The 6,332-nt window shown below is 38.3% G+C and overlaps 1 protein-coding gene across 3 annotated transcripts in view; it reads right to left on the bottom strand.

Annotated features, from left to right (window-relative positions):
• The window catches only part of LOC125614377 (cohesin subunit SA-2-like), an 83,096-nt gene extending 76,849 nt beyond the window's left edge, over positions 1-6,247 (bottom strand). Inside the window, exon 1 of one of the 3 annotated variants that reach the window (XM_048797064.1) lies at positions 5,847-5,868. The gene's annotated coding sequence lies outside the window, so the exon portion shown is untranslated. Of the gene's footprint in view, positions 1-3,009; positions 3,032-5,846; positions 5,869-6,096 lie in introns of those variants that run through there. The other 2 variants (XM_048797065.1, XM_048797063.1) reach the window with 2 other exon arrangements.
• Between the last annotated feature and the right edge of the window lie 85 nt (positions 6,248-6,332).

Genomic DNA, 6,332 nt, shown 5'->3' on the forward strand with positions numbered 1-6,332 from the left:
AAAAAAAAAAAAAAAACAAGAATTCAACATATTATCCCATAAATTTAATAAGTATGCTCAGACAACGTTCAAGCTCAGATTTAGGCTGGGGATACAGATCAATGGTAGAGCACTTTAGCATGTGTGAGGCCCTGGGTTCAATTCCCAGTACCAAAAAGGACAACAACAAAAAGCTAAAATCTTTTTTTTTGAGAGAGAATTTTAATATTTATTTTTTAGTTTTCGGCGGACACAACATCTTTGTTTGTATGTGGTGCTGAGGATCGAACCTGGGCCGCACGCATGCCAGGCGAGCGCGCTACCACTTGAGCCACATCCCCAGCCCAAGAAGCTAAAATCTTAACCAGGCAGTGTTGCATGCCTGTAATCCCAGCAGCTCATGGGACTGAGGCAGGAGGATTGCAAATTTAAGGACAGCCTAAGCAACTTAGGGGAGACTTTGTTTCAACTTTTTTTTTAATTTGTGGTACTAGGGAGTGAACCCAGGGGCACTTTACCACTGAGATACATCCTCAGCCCTTTTTATTTTTAATTTTGAGACAGGGTCTTCCTAAACTTCCTAAACTGTATCCTCCTGCCTCAGCCTCCCAGACTGAGTCACTGGGATTACAGGCACTGGCCACCATGCCCAGCCCTGTTTAAAAATTTCAAAGTGCTGGGTATATATCTCAGTGGTAGAGAGACAATGGGTACAATCTCCAGTGGGGGAAGGGTTCAGATTTAATTCAACTATTTTACAAACTGGTACATAATATTTTATTCATTCCTATATATACATATATATGTACACACGTACACACACACACACACATACATGCACACACACACCTTTCATCCAGCAGCAATTCACCTGACCCTGGATGAAATTCTGTATTATCTTATACTATACACGGAAAAATATCTTGGTTTTACAAAATTAAAATAATGATGCATGCTTTCTGGTGATAGTCCATGACCTAAACCAGATAAGGGAAACAAATGAGCTTAACAAAAAAAGCACAAAAGGATTTAGGCCCAGGCTAATCCAGTGTGACTTGGGACAAGTCATTTACTCTCTAGAACCTTAATTTCCTTATATATAAATTGATACGGACCACCTATCTTGCAAGGTGGCTGAGAAGATTAAACAGTTTATGTTAAAACAGTTCTTTACATTCAAAAAGAAATTCAAATTACAATGACAGTATGTTTCTTTGAATACTCCAGATTTCAAAAAGTTAGGTCATACCCTATTACAACAATGTTATTCTTGAAAACCTGTAAGGAAGACTCATTTCCTCAACAATGTCCAACAGAACTTGTTTTTTATTATAAAGGAACTGAGTTGTACATTAAGCTATCCAAAGCATATAGAAATTTCCCTAGTTCATCTCATGCAGTCTAGTCATGTATTTTCCAATACAATTAAACTTTAAAAAAAAACATACCATTTTTCATCCTAAGAGGGAAGAGTGTAAAATAATTTCAATAACCTCTTGACTAACACTACCTTCTTGGTGTCTACCAGTTAGTATCCAAATGCTCTAGCAAGCATATATTTAAAAGCACAAATCAGGAAACAGATTACCACAGCTGCTGAAGATGTGTAGACTTTTTAAATGCACATATACAAAAATCAGACTCCACAAACCAACACCATTTACACCAAAGAAATATTTGGTTGAGTTAAATGCAAAGAAGGCAATTCAGGAGACTGAGAAAAAAAAAATCCAACTGACAATTTTGTTTTCTCCTATCTTTGCCACATGAAACATGCAGTAACTACCACTTATGATATCCAAATGATATAAAGAATTGTTATACAGCCATAGTGTTGTACGCATACATTAAAAGTCCTGGGCACATATCAAATGTAGAAAAATGTGAAGAACTGCTAAAATAGCCTGTAATTTCAAAATGACTTTTTAAATCTTCAACAATTAATCATGTTTTCATGTATGCTAATGTTCATATCTAAGACCATTCCTTTCCTTTGTTACTCACCTCCCAAAATAGTGCTCCATTATATAGTAAATTACAAATTTTAATTTAATACAAATTTTAAGTTCAAAAGTTAACTTGTGGGGCTGGGTTGTGGCTCAGGGGTGGAGTGTCTGCCTAGGACGTGTGAGGCACTGGGTTCGATCCTCAGCACCACATAAAAATAAATAAACAAAATAAAAGTATTGTGCCCATTGACAACTAAATATATATATATATTTTTTAAAAAAGTTAACTTACAGCATCAAAAAATGAAGTTTTCCATCTATTAAAAGAACCCTTCCTAAAAAAGAACCCAAAGCCAAAATGTGTGTGTATGTATGTGTGTGTGTGTGTGTGTGTGTATACACACACACACTACTTAGTGTTTACTACCTTCCCACACTCGACTGTGGGTAATATTAAACATGCAGAATATTAAGCATTACCAAACTGACCATGGCATATCTTCACATCTAACTCTATACTCCCAAAGGAACAGATCTGAGCTTGAACCTGCTCCCCTCAACCCAACTACCCTATTTTAATTCATAGGTTTTCAGGCAACCACAGAAGTTGATAAGGATATAAAGGAAAACAATAAAAAGGAAATACAGAATTTAATTTCATCAAAATCTTATCAGCAGACTTTAAAAAAAAAAAACTAAATAAACTTCAAAGTTAACCAAACTCATAATTTGTTGGTTTAGTAGTTTAGCTACTGCCTCACCACAATAAAATAAATCTGATATGACAATCATCTACTTAAGTATTTGCATAGGAATAAAAAGTTGAAATGTGTAATCTGTCTTCCTTTAATATCTTTCTAAAACTGAAATATGAAACATACAAACAGACTAACGTTACCAGATGACAAATGTTATTTTCCCTGAATGGGATAGAATTTTAATGTAATAATGATAAGAGAACATTTTACCAAACATAAAAATTAAATATTTTGTATTTTCTTCAGAACTTTGACATATATTCAAAAATACAACGGGGGGGATAAACCTGACAATACAAAATTGCAGAAAATAAGGCACTTACCTTAGACTTTAGTAGAAGTTCAAGAACACACTAATAGGAGTTTGAGGGTTTTAATTGCAATGAACTTTTATTACTAATGGGTAATGGTAAAAATATTCCTAAGAGAAAATAATAAAAATAGTATAAATATCAATTTCTAACTAGTTACAGCACCAGATCACTGAAGGGGGAATGATTTAAGTCATTTTCAATGAAAACACTCATTTTCATATTATTTTTTTAAAAAGGAAACCCGCTTTGCCCTCCCTGCCAGTCTCTGATACCTTCGAATACTACAGTTATTTCACAGTGGGAAGGAATGGGTAATAAGTACATTTCTTTTCCAATCTGTTTCTCTACCCAGTCATTAAACACCAAACACTGAAACTGAATTCAGCTACCTTGATCTTCTTACCAGGAATGCTCCCCATGGCACCCCAATCCCTTCCACTGTGTCTTACTCCAACTGCCAAAGCCCCTCCTATTAATAGTAAATCCCTTTCATACTGACTCACTGTAACTCCAAGTTGATGAAATAGACACCAAGCAGAATATTTAAACTTACAAATGGAATTTTCCTATTTTCAAAGAACTTAAAAGGAAACTAAAAGTAGAATACATTCAAACTAAGTTAAAGTTCAACTAATTTAAAAGAATTCATGTTGCTTGTTCTATACTGGTTCAGGTTAAATATTTTTTGAAAGTTCATATGCCAGGCATGTGAAATTACTTATACACAAGGCTGTTTCCCATGTAAATACCTGATACATAGATATAAATTTAAGTCATTACAAGATTGCAAAACCAACTTGGAAATTTTTCTCCAAAATTTTCCTTTTAACTATGGAAATTTTCAAACACACAAAAATAGCATAAGAGTGACAATGAACTCTCCTGTACTCATCTAGCTACAATAATCAACTCAAGACCATTTTTGTTTCATCTTTACCTCCTACCCACTCCCTCTCCTCTTTATTATCTTCAAAAAAAGAGAAAAAGAGGAATACAGTGTGCTCAATAAATACAGAGAAAAATCCCAAAGATAACAAGTATCAAAGTAACAGTTTAAGAAGTCCAGAATCTAACAATGTAACTTGTACAGGCAGCCTACACAACTTCTAGATAAAATGATAAACTTCTTCTAAGAATTCTGTAAAAAAAAAAAAAAAAGAAGAACCATCTTCAACAATTTTAATGAGGTCCATAAAACTCCATGGATATATTCTAAATTATATCTGAAGAATAAGTAAGAATATATGATGAAAACAAACTTAAAACATTTACAATTAGGTTATATTCACATTGCACCTTAGCTCAAAACGAAAAAAAAAACAGACTATTTAACATATTGTGTCATAAAATTACAATTCAACCACTTGAAAAACCGCTGAACACTTAAACGCCTTAACTGGTCCTTCTGATTCCTAATTATAGATTGATATCAATGTAGCAAGAAAACCAGGCATTTTAACCTAAGTGGTTTAAAATGTTCAAAATTAACCCCACTGTTCATTGGAAAACACATGAAAGCAAGTCTAAACTACCTGAATTGCATGTCATTAAACAGAAATGTATCCACTTTCCAGGGCCGGTGTTTTTTTTTTTTTTTTTAAATAAGTTCACATATACCCTTAAACGCAACGCGCTAGGCTACAGACAGAATTAGGAGACCGCCTCCTGCTTTTGCTCCTAACCAATACGCAGAGAGAGAAGGTTGGCAGGAAAGTGCTGCGAGGACAGTAACAAACACCAGCAGCTCCCGAGCAGGCCCTGCTAGAGCCAGGAATGACGCACTTCGGTAACCCGACTCTTTTCTCCCCTCCACCCCCCGCCCCCAGCAGCGGTGCTGACACCGCCAACAGCCCGGAGTAGGAAAAAAGACAACAGAAAAAAGGCAGAGCTTGGACCGCACCAGGTTTCATCAAGAAACCTCGATTATTCCTCTTTCGACACTAACCACTAGGACTAAACAGGAAAAGAAGCTTCGTGCTTAAGCAAGTCCCATCATGGTGGTTTAAGAGTCACTAAATTAAGCTGATAATGAGTCCAATCCACAGAGACAAATACAGGGTGTGGCTGCTGTGAAATACGGCGGTCCGTGGGAGAAAAGGGGTATGGAATTTACACTCCAGTGTGAAGGGAAGATTGGGGCTTTACGGGGGGCGGGGGGAAGCGGCCCGCGCATTTTAAGGAACCATTGCAAACCAACACAAGCTCCTCGTTTACTTAAACCTAACCCTACAGATCAAAAGTTTCTAACAGATATACCCTGTAAGCTGTAAATAACCATTTAACCAAAAACCATGACCCTCAATTTCAAAACTACATCCAAGAGAAAGGAGGAGGGAGAGGGAAGGTGGGGGGTGGTAGGCAACAACATAAAAAACATTCTAGGCCACGGAGGAGAAAGTCTCACAGACCGGATGAAACTACTAATGCAATATTAAAAATTAACGCTGAACACTAAAACACGAAAAATCACACGATAACCCATTACACTTAAGGATTAAAAATAAAATGACATATACACCGAGAAGAAGCGGAAACTAAATGTCGAAAGTACAGCGGTTTATAAAAAACTAAAGGCAAAACAAGACATTCTTGCGACGGGAGGGGAAAAAAAGGCCGAAATCAACAATACGTTTACGATTCTAGGCCAGAAGAAAATGGGAACGGGGCTCAAAGTTTTGCGGAACTACTTGATGCTGTTTCCCACACCTTCTCTCGCCCATGGCCCATCCGACCCTTTTCGTCCTAAAATTGCCGTCCACAGATCTCCGGATACGTGATAGAAGAAAAAAGAAAGTCGCCCTCAAGCAAGAATAAAAGTGTGGAGGGAAAAAGCATAGGCTGCCTACCTGGGGCAAGGATCAGCTCAGTTCGTGCCTTGAGAAAGACAGTGCGGGTGGGGGTGGGAATGAAAAGCAGCACTAAAACTAAAACAAAAGTGGCGCCAAAACCCCCCAACAAACAGCCTTCCACTCCCGCCCTTCCCCCCTCCGCCCATGCCAGGCAGGCAGGGCCCCCTTCGGGGCAAGGTCTGCGCGCGGGGGCCAACGCCGCCAGACCCCAGCCTATTTATAAAATTGTTGCCCTAAGAAAACTGACCGAACTCGGGCCTCGGAAGGGATGGAGAGATCGATGCCAACCGCTTTCCCAAGCAGTTCCCCCACCACGCGCTGGAGATGATGGGGCGGGGGAGCAGCAGAGGGGCCCGTCACATGAATGTTGTTCCCTCTCTAGGAAGGGAGGAAGAGAGGGAGGGAGGGGAGGGGAGGGAGGAAGGGAAGGAGGGGAAGGGAGAAGGGAGGGGGCACGAGGGAGGGGTGTGATCAGAGTAGATT

Source organism: Marmota marmota, unplaced genomic scaffold, assembly GCF_001458135.2.
Source record: "Marmota marmota marmota unplaced genomic scaffold, marMar, whole genome shotgun sequence".
Taxonomy (NCBI): Eukaryota; Metazoa; Chordata; class Mammalia; order Rodentia; family Sciuridae; genus Marmota; species Marmota marmota.